The sequence below is a fragment of the Mauremys reevesii genome, linkage group 2, assembly GCF_016161935.1.
Source record: "Mauremys reevesii isolate NIE-2019 linkage group 2, ASM1616193v1, whole genome shotgun sequence".
In the NCBI taxonomy this organism is placed as follows: Eukaryota; Metazoa; Chordata; order Testudines; family Geoemydidae; genus Mauremys; species Mauremys reevesii.
This window is the reverse complement of record NC_052624.1, coordinates 161,552,030-161,566,143: the sequence shown is the minus strand read 5'-3', so window position 1 is coordinate 161,566,143 and position 14,114 is coordinate 161,552,030. Positions and strand designations below refer to the sequence as shown.

The following is a 14,114-nucleotide window of genomic DNA, read 5'->3' as shown; positions in this document are numbered from 1 at the left end:
GTGTAAAATGATAATAGTGCTGTTCATTAGGGTTTTGTCCTTCAATTTTCTGTTAGATTTACTCACAGCCACTTAGATTGCATTTGAATCACTTTATTATCCCTTACAGGAGAACAAGAATTGCTATTGACCGTAGATTCATAGATTCTAGGGCTGGAAGGGACCTCGAGAGGTCATCGAGTCCAGTCCCCTGCCCTCATGGCAGGACCAAATACTGTCTAGACCATCCCTGACAGACATTTATCTAACCTACTCTTAAATATCTCCAGAGATGGAGATTCCACAACCTCCCTAGGCAGTTTATTCCAGTGTTTAACCACCCTGACAGTTAGGAACTTTTTCCTAATGTCCAACCTAAACCTCCCTTGCTGCAGTTTAAGCCCATGCTTCTTTCTATCCTTAGAGGCTAAGGTGAACAAGTTTTCTCCCTCCTCCTTATGACACCCTTTTAGATATCTGAAAACTGCTATCATGTCCTCTCTCAGTCTTCTCTTTTCCAAACTAAACAAACCGAATTCTTTCAGCCTTCCTTCATAGGTCATGTTCTCAAGACCTTTAATCATTCTTGTTGCTCTTCTCTGGACCCTCTCCAATTCCTCCACATCTTTCTTGAAATGCGGTGCCCAGAACTGGACACAATACTCCAGCTGAGGCCTAACCAGCGCAGAGTAGAGCAGAAGAATGACTTCTCGTGTCTTGCTCACAACACACCTGTTAATGCATCCCAGAATCACGTTTGCTTTTTTTGCAACAGCATCACACTGTTGACTCATATTTAGCTTGTAGTTCACTATAACCCCTAGATCCCTTTCTGCCGTACTCCTTCCTAGTCAGTCTCTTCCCATTCTGTATGTGTGAAACTGATTGTTCCTTCCTAAGTGGAGCACTTTGCATTTGTCTTTGTTAAACTTCATCCTGTTTACCTCAGACCATTTCTCCAATTTGTCCAGATCATTTTGAATTATGACCCTATCCTCCAAAGCAGTTGCAATCCCTCCCGGTTTGGTATCATCTGCAAACTTAATAAGCGTACTTTCTATGCCAATATCTAAGTCATTGATGAAGATATTGAATAGAGCCGGTCCCAAAACAGCCCCCTGCAGAACCCCACTAGTTATACCTTTCCAGCAGGATTGGGAACCATTAATAACTACTCTCTGAGTATGGTTATTCAACCAGTTATGCACCCACCTTATAGTAGCCCCATCTAAGTTGTATTTGCCTAGTTTATTGATAAGAATATCATGTGAGACCGTATCAAATGCCTTACTAAAGTCTAGGTATACCACATCCACCGCTTCTCCCTTATCCACAAGACTCATTATCCTATCAAAGAAAGCTATCAATCAGATTGGTTTGACATGATTTGTTCTTTACAAATCCATGCTGGCTGTTCCCTATCACCTTACCACCTTCCAAATATTTGCAGATGATTTCCTTAATTACTTGCTCCATTATCTTCCCTGGCACAGAAGTTAAACTAACTAGTCTGTAATTTCCTGGGTTGTTTTTATTTCCCTTTTTATAGATGGGGACTTGTAGCACGGTGGTTACCCGCTCCTGCCCTGAGGGGTTTAAAAAGCAGCCTGGGAGGGCTTGAAAGCTCTAAAAGCTGGGCTGACTGGGGAAGCGGCCGCAGCTGGGACACACCCTAATCAGGCTACAGATGGCCTGTATAAAAAGGCCAGGGAAGCCAGGAGCAAACAGTCTCCCTCTGCCTGTAGAGGGAGAAGGGCCTGGCTGCAGGGAGCTAGACACAGGGTACCTGAGTGGAGCAGGGGAGCTCCTGCTTGGAAAGCCCCAGGCTGCGGCCTAGCATAAGGCCAAGAGGTACTGGGTATTGCAGGGGGCAGCCCAAGGGGTAGGCAAAGGCAGCAGGTCCAAACCCCTTTGCCTCTGATGAGTGGCTGATACTGCAGTCTGCCCCAGTGAATGGGGGCTAGATGGAGACTGGGCAGTAGCCAAAACTGAGGCAAAGTGGGGATAGTGCGTTGGGGGTTCCCCAGGGAGGGGAGACCCAGATTGGTGGGGTACTGCCAGGGGGCAGCACCCCAGTTAAAAGGGCACTGGGATCTAGGGAGGGATATGGGGGCCAAGAGGACAGGCGGATCACTGGCCTGCAGAGGGTGCTCCTGGCTGGAAAAAGAGCTAATTCCCAGAAGGCACCAGCAGGAGGCACCATAGGGGTGAGTCCACTCATCTGCAGCACTATATTTGCCCTTTTCCAGACTTCTGGAATCGCTCCTGTCTCCCATGATTTTCCTGAGATAATAGCTAGAGGCTCAGATACCTCCTCTATTAGCTCCTTGAGTATTCTAGGATGCATTTCATCAGGCCCTAGTGACTTGCAGGCATCTAACTTTTCTAAGTGATTTTTAACTTGTTCTTTTTTTATTTATCTTCTAAACCTACCCCCTTCCCATTAGCATTCACTATGTTAGGCATTCCTTCAGACTTTTCGGTGAAGACCGAAACAAAGAAGTCATTAAGCATCTCTGCCGTTTCCGGTTACAGTACAGATTACAATTATTTTTAAAAAAAATATATTGTCAAGGACCACAACCAAAAATAAGCTTAGAGCGGGAATCGGAAGTAGGAGGATTTTCATGGAGAATGCAGTCAATGGTTTTGGTAGCGAGAAGTATGATGTTAGAGGTTCTTATCACTGGAAAAGAATGCAGTGGAGAATATGGCAAATGAAAGAGGGTGTGTTGGGGGTCATGTTAGTCATTTTTGTCACTGAGGGGCATGGAACATTATTTCAGCTGTTGGGAGGGGGGCACAGACTGCTTGTTGCTAGGACCAAGCATGATACTCTGGTATCTGGGAAAGCGTTAGTTTGGGGATGCCCATCCCTTCCTCCTCTAACTACTAACTTTACTTCCAGCCAATCTCTAGTTGCCCCACAGCTTCCAGACATCCCACACCTATCATCAGCCCCATGATGCTTCTGAGTTTAGCCTTATTTTGCTGCCTTGCAACTGAACTGATATGTGTGAGAGACAGAGATGGGCAGTTTTTCAGATATATCTCAGAATATAGCAATTCAGCAACAATGATGAGGCACTATGCTGCAACTCACTCAGGAGCAGCTTGATCCGGAGTTAATCTTTAAGACAGAGGATGACATTGGGGCAGAAGGGGAACCTAGTGGAACAATACCAGGTTGTGGAACCCCACATCAGCTGGTCCTCAATCCTTGTAAAAATCCTTTTTGTTATGATTTCTTCCCTCTCTTTTCATTAACTTCCAGATGAGAAATTATCTTCTCATTGTAGAACAAATACCAGGTTCCTGAGGATGTGAAGCTGGTAATTTTATAACCTACAGGACTAAACCCTGCCCACTGTTGCATGGATGTACAGAGAGAAAACAGCACATGAAGAGGCTTCCCCCACATTTCTCCCATAAAACTGAAAGGCCTTGTTTCAACTCAGTACTCTAGAAGGTGCATCTGTCAGTGTGCCATCATCCTAAGGGGCTGGCCTGCCAGCTAAATGGCAAGAACAAGCTCCTTCACCTAGTAGTGCATATACTGTCCTCTACAACACACTAAGGAACTTTGATCTCTTCCAAAGGAACAGCTGTTTGCTTTTCTCTGCATGGTGCGGCTGACTGCCCTCAGCCATTCTGTCCTGTGGTGCCAGAATACATGACACTGATGTGCGGCCAGCACTGCACTGTTTTACAGACAACCTAGATGTAGCAGTAAGGGGGAGATTTTACCTACAGTAATTCACTTCCAAGTTCACTGACTTGCTGATGTAGCCCATCATACCAACACAGAGCATTATATGTGATTTTTGTCATAAAATTTTGCAATGCAATTTGTTACAGGAAGCAATAACCTCCTCCTAATGCAATTATTCCCCTGCCCCAAGCCCCAGTTTGTATAAACCCTCTTTCAGAAGGGTCTTAAGTTTGGTTGTAAATTTTAACTCAGGTCTGGAAATTTGGCACAAGGTTTCTTAATTCGCTTTAGGTATGTATTATACCATATTAAAAAAATTAAGTTTTTTGGTATTTAAACTGGATGGATATATACAAATTAGAAGTTGATTTCATCAATCCCATATGGAAGATTTCTATAAAACTAAGTGGGTTCTACAGATATTTAATATTCTGTATTTTATAGAAATTTTGTTACAGAATTTAAGCAAGCGATCCTTTTTATAGGTTTTAAATGATTGTACCAGAGTACTATGCTTCTATATTAAATTATATAAGCTAATTCAAAGCACCTATGGAAAGTTTATACATTTCTACAAAGTATTCTTTGTAGAATTATTTTCCATACAGGATGTAATGTACTTTTAGGTCCAAGTGTCAGTATAATTCAAAAATATTTTGATATTTAATATAAAATAATATAATCTAAAATAAGTATTTAATAAATAAAACATTTACAATGGTCTGTATCTTCTTTTAGAAGCTGAATCTTTCTCATTCACCTTTACTATGAAAGTCACAGAGGAAAACAATTACATTTAGGAGAAAGCACTCTTGATTTGAAACTGATCTCCATCGGGGCAAGAAGGTGCACATAAATTATGCTGGTAGAAACCATAAATGTGCATGGAAAAATAGAAATAATTAAATCTAATCAAAGCGGTGGCTGCTAAATGAAGAGATAAGGTATTTTATGCCAAAAAGAGGCTAATACACATTTATTAAACCTATAATGTATATCTATTCTAAATACATTTTATTATCTAATTGAGTGATACTTAACCTGTGGCTCTAATGTCACCCTCGGTTCTTTAGAGCACCACACATAGCTCTTGTGAAGTCAGTAGGTTTGATCATAGCAATCTGATGTCCTATCACAGGAGAACTCTCATCACTGTATGGCAAGGAAGAAGAGAGGGGGAATCTTGAATTTATAGGCCTGTTCCCCCAGGCATCCAAAGAGAAAGGGAGAGGGCAAGAACCTTCCCCTCTGTGACCAGTAAGAAAGAGGTAAGAAGAAACATACATTCCCCACTGAGGCAAAGTCAAGGTGCAAACTTCACCATTATAGAAGTGCCTGACCTGCAGTGTTTGAGCCTGTATCTATACTGTCCCAAAGTTAGGTTTAACTCAGATCTTGGATTTCAGTCCAGCTATCAGGAAAGCTGGGATGTGAATCCAGACTCATGACTTTTCAAAGTTCAGAGATGCTCAGATCTGGAGTCCTGGTGTGGGCAATTTTCTAATTACAGCCATGTCAAGAAATCATGCCATAATGATCATGTAGCTCTCTGCAGCTCCATTCAATAAGAATATAATTTTTAGCATTACAAGATAGAGTATGGCACAACTGAACTATACTAATATGAACATATGATTTTTTCCCAAATAAAATTTCCTCTATTACCTACTTAGTTTCTATTATTAGAAAAGTGATGGTCCAGTAGTTAGGCATTAGCTTGAGACTTGGGAGATCCACATTCAACTCCTGGCTCCACCACAGACTTCCTGTGGGACTTTGGGCAAGTTGGGCAAGTTGTTTAGCCTCTGTGCCTCAGTTTCCCCATCTGTAAAGTGAGTGAGGATAGTAGCACTGCACTACCTCACTGGGGCTGGTTGAAGAGAAATACATTATAGATTATAAGGTGCTCAGATACTATGAGGCCACACAAGTATCTAAGATAAATAATCCATTTTTATTTCTAAAAGGTCAACATATCATTGTATGGCTTGTACCTAAAACATTTAACAATCTCATGGTGTATCTATGTAGCACCACAGTATCACATCTGAGCAACATTGTCACCTCTCTGCCCACACCTTCAAAGCTGGTAATTATGCCTGGGATCTCTGATTGTACAGGATGTGATTCACCATCAGTGTGTACCTTGTGCAGTCATTTACATATGTATAAAGCAGGTGCAAAGTGCTATTGTTCTGATTTGGTAGTACATTACTCTTGCTTTTCACCGGATTCAGGGTGATGGGCAGCCAAGCCTACAGTCATGTTGTGGTAGCACCCTGAAGCTTGTTGCTTGTGGACTTTGCTACTGCTTTTGCTTTTGATCCTTCTTTGTTCAAGTGAATAACAAATGATGTATACATCAGACTACGCAAGCAAATGTCCTCTCATTTCTTTCCTGACAAGGAAATAGTGTACTCTGGCAGTCCAAACTTTTCTGCTCTGCTTAGAAGTCAGGGCAGTATTATGCTACATAAAGTATCACCATAGGATACTCTATGACAATTACATTCTCATTGCTCTATACCACAGAGTGTAACATTGCACTCTCATTAAACGTGTAACAGTCCTCTTTATTGCTGTTCTTATAAGAGAAAACGAGTCCAATTTGCTTCTGTGTAAAACCTGCAAGAAGTAATTCCACTGAGGTCTAGGGTGTCATGTTAATACATGTGAGAGGAGAGCCAAGCCTACTATTTTTTAATACATATATGTATATTACTATACTCTTCTAACTCAGACACGTTGCTTGTTTTATTTTAGAATTTGCTGGATTGTTTTTCCTCTCTGAGCTCAGGAACAGCTGGCATGGAAGTGGAAAGAGCAATGTGTCTTATAGCAAATATTCCCCAGGAAACAGAACATGTAACTCCTCTAGAGAGGCTCTTTCTTCAGCTGTGGAATTAACATGGCCTGCCAGAGAGTTGCCTAGCTGCACATAACTTAGCAGGTAAACAGAAAAGGACTCCCTCTAGTGAATTTCATATGTCTAAGGAGCCTGGGGATTGGAGTCTGTGGGAAAGAAGGCAGTAGACAGGAAAGGCATAGTGGGAGCTGGATTGAGGGGCTGGCTGGGGAAATCTAGTTATTGATTGGAGCAATGAAAACAGGCTAGATAAAACTGCAAATAAGGGGAGGGGAGGCTATCTATACATACAATTTTTATCATAGACTTAAAAAAAAAGATGATGATGGAGTAGAACAAGTGGACATGTTCTAAATGTAAAACAAAAAAACCCTAGTGAAAAATAAAGGATTAACTAGGTGTAGAGATTGCACATTATTGGTATCTGGGTAACATGCACAATATACACCATTACAGTAACAGCAGAAAGGTTTGCTCAGTCAAAGGTATTCCCAATGTGTTTAATATATGATATCTTACACTTCCCTCATTACTTTGGAGGGTTAACAAGGGAAGTGGTGGATTCTCCATCTCTTGAAGTCTTCATTTCAAAAAATGGATGTCTTTCTGGAAGATATGCTTTATCCAAACACAGGTCAGACTAGAGGAGCAAATTATCCCTTCTGGCCCCAAAATCTAGAAAAAGCCAGATTTTTTCCCTCTGATATGGATGCTTTATTCTTTTGTATTTTTAATTGACCCATGTCTCTATAGTCAGACAAATGTTTCAACCAAAGAGACGCATTTATTAAATTAGGGAATACAATTTAACCTCAGAACTCTCATTGACCTTGCTAAACTTATTATGTAAAGTAACCCAGTAGATATATATGATCTATGTGGAAGTTCTATAAATCAGAATCCACTAACATAGTTTATTTGGTTGTTAATGTAGCCCTTGAATAAGATGAGATGAGCAGAAGAAGGAATTATTGCAAACCTAATAAAACAGTCCACAAGTATATAGCCTGGCTTCTTGGACTGTCTACTAGTTCCAGGATTTGGCCCCTTGAAATTCCCTTAGGGTCAGATTCTGCCTGATCCTTTCATGGGTGCAGTGTATGTGCATGTGGGGAGATGGAAGGAGATGTGGAGAAGATTGAAAGAAACACCTTCTCTTCACCTTCCTTTCAAGGCTTGCAAAAGGGCCAAGCAGAACTGCAGCCCTACACTTGGGAAAGTTAAAGACCGCTGTGTCTCTGCTCCACCAGGGACCCACAGCACCTCAAAGGGTTGGGAAGGAGACAGAATCATGTTCCTTCTCTCCCCTCTGCACAGACCCACAAAGCAGAACAGTGCACAGTGGGGCTGAAGCTGCAGTGACTACTACAAAAGGAAGCAGTACTAGGCAAACTTCCTCTAAATGTCAGGGAACTCAATGGTGCTTTCTTTGTGGCAGTGCACAGTACCTTTTAACTCTAGATTTTTGCCTGAACCTAATTATTAGTTAGCAGCAGAGGTAAATTCCTTAATGAATATATCTAGATCATTTGCAGAGGCAAGTAGAAATTCTGAACCTTTGAGCAGTTGGCAAATTATTAAGTATACTTTGGTGAGCTGATTATTTTGATAGTCAGGTGGAGATCTGTTTAGAAGTTTTCTTGGGAAACTGGGGATGAGGAAGGGACTAAGTTATCTGCTGGTGGTTTATGAGTGAGAGCAAATGATGTGGTGGAGCTGAGGCAGGTATAATAGCCAAGGTTCAGCAATCCCAGCAAAGAGACTAAGAGCAGAGAGCTAGCAAAATAGCCAGGACAAGACACAGAGCACCTACTGGTTAAACCACAGCATAGCTGAGTGATCATCTATATGTTGCATTTTGCCTTTTTCTCTTTTTTCCCCCAAATAGCTCATGAATGCTTAACTGCAAATATTCAATATTCGAACTTCTACATTAGTGCTGTGTTGGGCACTTACCATAACGGACATGGTATTATTTCTGATTGGATGACTTACGCAATGGTATTTCAGTTTCCTGGAAGCCTTCATATGCCAATTTTAGATAATAAAGTATTTCTGTAACAACAAATTGCTTATGTAAGCAGAGTCAGGATGAGCTCTACCCTGACATCTGGTGGTAAATTATGGGGAGCCCGTGGAAAGGAATTTCAGTTATTTGCGTTGGCACCCCCACCCCACCTAGCATAGCCTAGAGCAGCCTGGGATGGTTATTTTGACAGCTTTGGGATCCCCAATTTCTTTGTTATTGGGGCAAGAGGAATAAAGTGGTGTCACCCTGATTATGTGAATGAGGAACTATGAGACTGCTTTATGACAAAGAGTCTTACCATCAATTAAGTAGCACTTGCTAGACAAGGGTCATGGGTGCCAAAACCCAGTGAAATGAGAGAGGTTGGAAACTGGTGTGTGTACTTTATGGTACGGGCCCCTTTTGAGGGCCTGGAACACCCATTGCACATCCTCCTCTCTCCACTGTTGAAGAGCAGAGCTAATTTTGATTCCATTAGGAGTCCATCTAGAGACTGCTGAGCTGAATTCACATTGGGCCAGTAGTGCACCAGTACTGGGGCTCCCCTACTACAAGCTGAAATCACTAAAAGAGCTAAGCTTACTGAGCTGAGATCACTAAGTGCGGTGTTAACTAGTGGGGGAGCCTGAAGATCTAGCGCCAAGCAGCTGGCAGAGCGGAGCAGTTTGCAGTGTGTTGGAGCAGCCCATGGAACAGTGAGCGGAGTGGAGCGGTTTGCGGAGATGGCTGGAGCAGCTCACGGGTCAGCTAGAGGAGCGGCATGGCTGGTGTAGTGGAGCTGGTTGTGGGGAAGGCTGCAGCAGAACTCCATGGAGAGGTGGAGCAGTTGGCCCTGGCCCACGTAAGGTACCCCTTAACACCCTGTGTGTGCCCCCCTCCATTTCCACCCATGCTGGGGGGGGTAAAACTCTTCAGATAAACTTTTGAACTCTGGGGAGGTACTGACCAGAGACTTTCGGGTTGTTGGATTCCGGGGTGATTGGACTTAAGACCCTAAGGGGGAAAGGACATTGCCAAACGTACTTGGAGGTGGGTTTTTGTTGCTTATGGTTTGTGTTATAATCCTGTTTGTGGTGTTTCTTCAATGTGATGCCGCATTATTTCCCTCCTTTATTAAAAGGATTTTGCTACACTCAGATTCCGTGCTTGCGAGTGGGGAAGTATTGCCTCCTAGAGGCACCCGGGGGAGTGGTATGTAATTGTCCCAGGTCACTGGGTGGGGGCTCGAGCTGCTTTTGCATTGTGTTATTGAAACGGAACCCCTGGATACTGAACCCGACCCTTGTTGCTGCCAACTCAGAGGGGCAGAAGGGTTACATTTTTATAGAAAAGTAATATTAGCAAATTATATATTTATTCCTGGAGGAATTCTGCATCACTGTATGTGCGCAGAATTCATTTCCCCTGCAGATTTCTTTGGTTCCCCACAGAAAAATGACTTCTGATGGGAAAGAAAGGGAAGCTGCAAAAGCAGTTGTATATCTCTCCAGCAGCTGAGGCAGGTCAGTTCAGCTGCCCAGAGCAGCCAGTAGAGACATAAATCGTGGCCGGGGGAGGGAGTTGGGCAGTCATGCGTGTGAGAGAGAGAGAGACACTCTATCCCTCTCACTCACTGTTGCGGCATGCTAGGCATGGAGGGGCAGGGCTTCGGGGTGTTTCTGAGGAGGTATGAGTGGGGCAGGCTCTGTTCCCTTAGGCAGAGCAGAATGTAGCAGCCTGCCTGCTTAGTGAATTGTTCCCATTGTCTTTGTGAATTCCCCCAGGAGTATAAAACAGGTGCAAAAGTTTTAAGGCTCCTTTACATTGCCAGAGTGGTATAAAGGACAGTATGGCCTTATAAATACTTATAAATAGGTGCTTTAGTGATTAGAACTGGTCTAAATGTTTGGACTGAAAAAAATTTCCTATCAAAATGTGCTCCATGACCTGTCTGCTACTAACCTTTCTGGAGATATTCAGTAGCCAGTATAAATTGTGAGTTTAATTCCCCAGCACTCATTTGCTCTTCAGTTGCCTCTGATGTAATACTGAGCATATGGATACATATATTTGTTCACTAATAACTAGAAATAAAGGGTCAAACCTAGGTATGATATATTAGGCAAGGGGCTTGGAGATTTTCTCCAATGCCCCCAACTCCCATTCTCCATCCACTGTACTGTAGTTTCAATAAATTACCAAAATAATTGAAACCAGTGTGATTATACTGATTATTCTGACAATTAAAAATGCAGAATTTTGCAGAATTTTAAAATATTGTCGTAAGAATTCCCTCAGGAATATATATTGCATTTTAAATGTTTTTATACAATAAGTTGGCACTTGCAGAAGCAGCTGGAAATAAGAGCCAGTATCGTATGACATGCCAGCTCTCTACAAACCTTCAAGTAGCACTCATTACTGTTCTGTAGACCTGTGACAGCGTGCTGGCTAGGAAACCCTAAGCCAGACCTCTGTCATGTCAGCTCCAATCAGAAAAGGGGTATTCGAGCTGGCTGAGTAAGCCCAGGCCTAAGCGGCAAATGGGGAACAGCTGCCAGCCTCATTAGCCAGGGGCTACCTAAAGCCTGGCAGGAAGGAGGCCAAGGGGAGAGGAAGGGGAGGAGGCAGGGAGTTGGAAGCCACTCTCCCCTGCTGGATGCAGAAGCTAGCAGTCCCTGAGGCTGTAAGCCTGACGCTGTCTGTAGCTACAAAGTGGTGGGAATTTCCACTGTAAATAAAAAGCAGTGGTGATTGCACCAAAGCAGAAGTCTCTGGCTCGTTTGTGGGCGCAGAGGCAGCAGAAGATTGTGAAGCCCACCTGTGCCCTGTTATAAGACCACACATTAGAAACCATTGGAATAAATCACAAAGGGAGGATACATTGAGACAAAAATGGAAGGATCAAATGGACTAGATATTGATAAGGATGAAAAGATAATAGAAGAAGCTGGCAACAGGAAAAAGGGAAGAAATGAAACATTCATTAAACTGTAAATTAATATTCTGGCCTTCAGGAGAGAGGATGATCAGACTAAGGAAAAGGGTAAAGATAAGACAATTGTCTGCCCAATCAAAAGCAGATCCTTGTATCTGAATCCCTCCCAATGATTTCGTTCCAGGTAGGATTTAAAACTGAAAGGAATAAATTTCAGGATCTGGTTTCATGGTTCACAAGGTGGTAGAAGTCTTATAAAACCAGCTAATCTTGTAAGAGCCGTATCACCTATAGTCAAAATATGATTATACTGCCTCCCAAGATGGAAGAACCTGAACACTCTTTTTGACTAGCTTATACTTTTTTTTAAAAAATCCTTTGTTAGAATCACACCAAGCTACTTTTTGGTATAATTCCTTCTCCTCAAATGTTGATCTTATTATATTGTTGTCACTACTGGAAATTCACTCTAAGGCTGATATGTAACTGTAAAAAATGGTGGTTCTATATTTCTAATCTGTCTAACTTCAAGTTCATATCAATTTGGTTTATTAGTAAAAAAATTATTTTGATTTTTACCAGTGCTCAAACTCAGCATGGAATCAGAAAGTCAAGCTGTGTTGGTGGGTGGTTGTTATTTTGGGGAGGAGGAGTAATTGTTTTTGTTGTTTTTGCTCATGCATTGCTAACAGTATTTCTGAAATTAGAATTTTAGTTTCATTTATTTATTCTTTATTTCAATGTATTAAAAAGTTTAAAAATAAAACTCATAGAACTTCAGGTCATTGTGTGAACTGAAAAATAATCTAGTCCATGATCTCTGTATGGGCTCTGAAATGCTAAGAGCAGTAAAAACAAGTATTACTTTTAAACAGTCACTTTTCACGGTAGAACCGTATTTTCAAGTGCACTATGAACATTACATTACAAAAGACCAGAGGAAGAGACTCCAAATAAAAGAGTAGGTCTTCAAGAGGTATCCCATCAAAATTTGTGAAAGATGTAGGATTATCCATGAATGCAATTAAATTAAGAAAGGGAAAACTTTGATTAAGTATGAGGGGAATAAACAACATCCTATCAGTGAGATCTGTTAGTAGAATAGTCTCTAAGGAACAAGAGTGGAAATCCCATTACAATTAAACTAGGGAATCCCTAATGCAATTAAAACTAAATTGGACAGAGCACTAGCAACCACATAGTACAGAACAGTCCTGATAAGGCAGGAGGGGAATACAGAGCTCCCAGAAGGTCTTTTCAACAACTAATATTAATGATACTGTTGGTGCCATTAGGCATATCCCTAGATAACTTAGGAGGGTAAAAAAACACAGTGTTAATGAGCTTTTTTTCTACCCAGGCCTGAATGGACCAGTTTTATTTTATGCTGGTCTAAGAGTTTATATTTAACTCTAGTAGTTGAATTTAGTCAGCATTATTTAGAATGAATGTGTGTGTGTGTCAGTATCAGTCAGACAGCACAGCAGAAGATAGTAAGGGCCCCTACTTGTGTTTTTTTTAGAAAAAGGAAGGGAGGAAAAAATAAATAAATAAAAACCAAGGTAACAACCTAACAAAGTTAAAAGATTATGAGAATTGTTTGCTTTCAAGTTTGATATGATTTAATGTGTGATGTAATTATACAATATACAAATTATATGGGAGGGGGGAGGGGGGGAAGGGGGGGGGGGGGAATGGGGGGTATGGGGGATGTTGTTGAAATGATGAATTAAACAGAAGGACACACAGACACACAGTGTGTGTGTGTGTGTGTTGTTTTGGAATCCTACTTGGCCTCTTGGCAACTTACTCTCCTTTCTTCTTTTTTGGTGTGATAACTCTGGTGGTGACGGCCTGACAGCCTTTGGCACTTGGCCTGCCACTGTTTGCTTGCTGCCTCCTTTCAGGCCAATACCAATAGTTCTAAAAGGAGATTATTTTTAGGAAATGCTATTGAGGGACAAGGCCCTGATCCTGCCTGGATTCTGTGCAGACAGATGCCTACACTGGTATGACGCAACAGTGAATTTCTCTTTGCAGAGCCCAAGTTTACTACTAATACTACATAAGCAAAAGCTGTGTGTGTAAATGCCAGATTTACAATCCTGCTGTGCTTTTTATGCATTTGTTTTCAAAAAGAAATGTTTATGCTAATATAGTGAAATGCTTGAATCAGCCCAGCATGTGGTATTTGTATGTTTTCCTGCATTTCCAAGAAACATAAAAATACAGTATTTCATAGGCCCTAATTTCAGCATTATGCTGCAGAAATTACAAGAAAATATAAAACAATTTGATTATCTTTGACCATTATTAGACATGGCATTCAATGAATAACTTAACAGTGTACATTTAATGTGGTGTTTCTCTGGATGTAATAAAATAAAAAATCTGATATGTCAGATACGGAAATTTAAATCTCAGTGTACACAATCTGTCTTGTGCACCCATATATCAATATTAGCATTCCGTGGTGGACCTTCACTTTATTCATTCTGAATTTCTTTATATAATGAAATTTTGATGTATTTTGATATGTTGCTATTATTGTACCAGGAAACTTAGATAAAAACAAAAATTATATGAAAAAATAGCACTTAGCTCTTTGCCT

General features: G+C 41.4%; 1 protein-coding gene and 1 long non-coding RNA gene across 2 annotated transcripts in view; one reads left to right on the top strand and one right to left on the bottom strand.

Moving 5' to 3' along the window:
- LOC120398323 (cadherin-9-like) overlaps nucleotides 1-14,114 on the bottom strand; it is a 69,601-nt gene that overhangs the window by 42,454 nt on the left and 13,033 nt on the right. The gene's annotated exons all lie outside the window — the stretch shown is intronic.
- On the top strand, nucleotides 3,384-6,806 carry LOC120398324. Its single transcript, XR_005594320.1, has 3 exons — nucleotides 3,384-3,456; nucleotides 4,430-4,635; nucleotides 6,455-6,806. It is a non-coding gene; the product is annotated as an uncharacterized LOC120398324 (long non-coding RNA).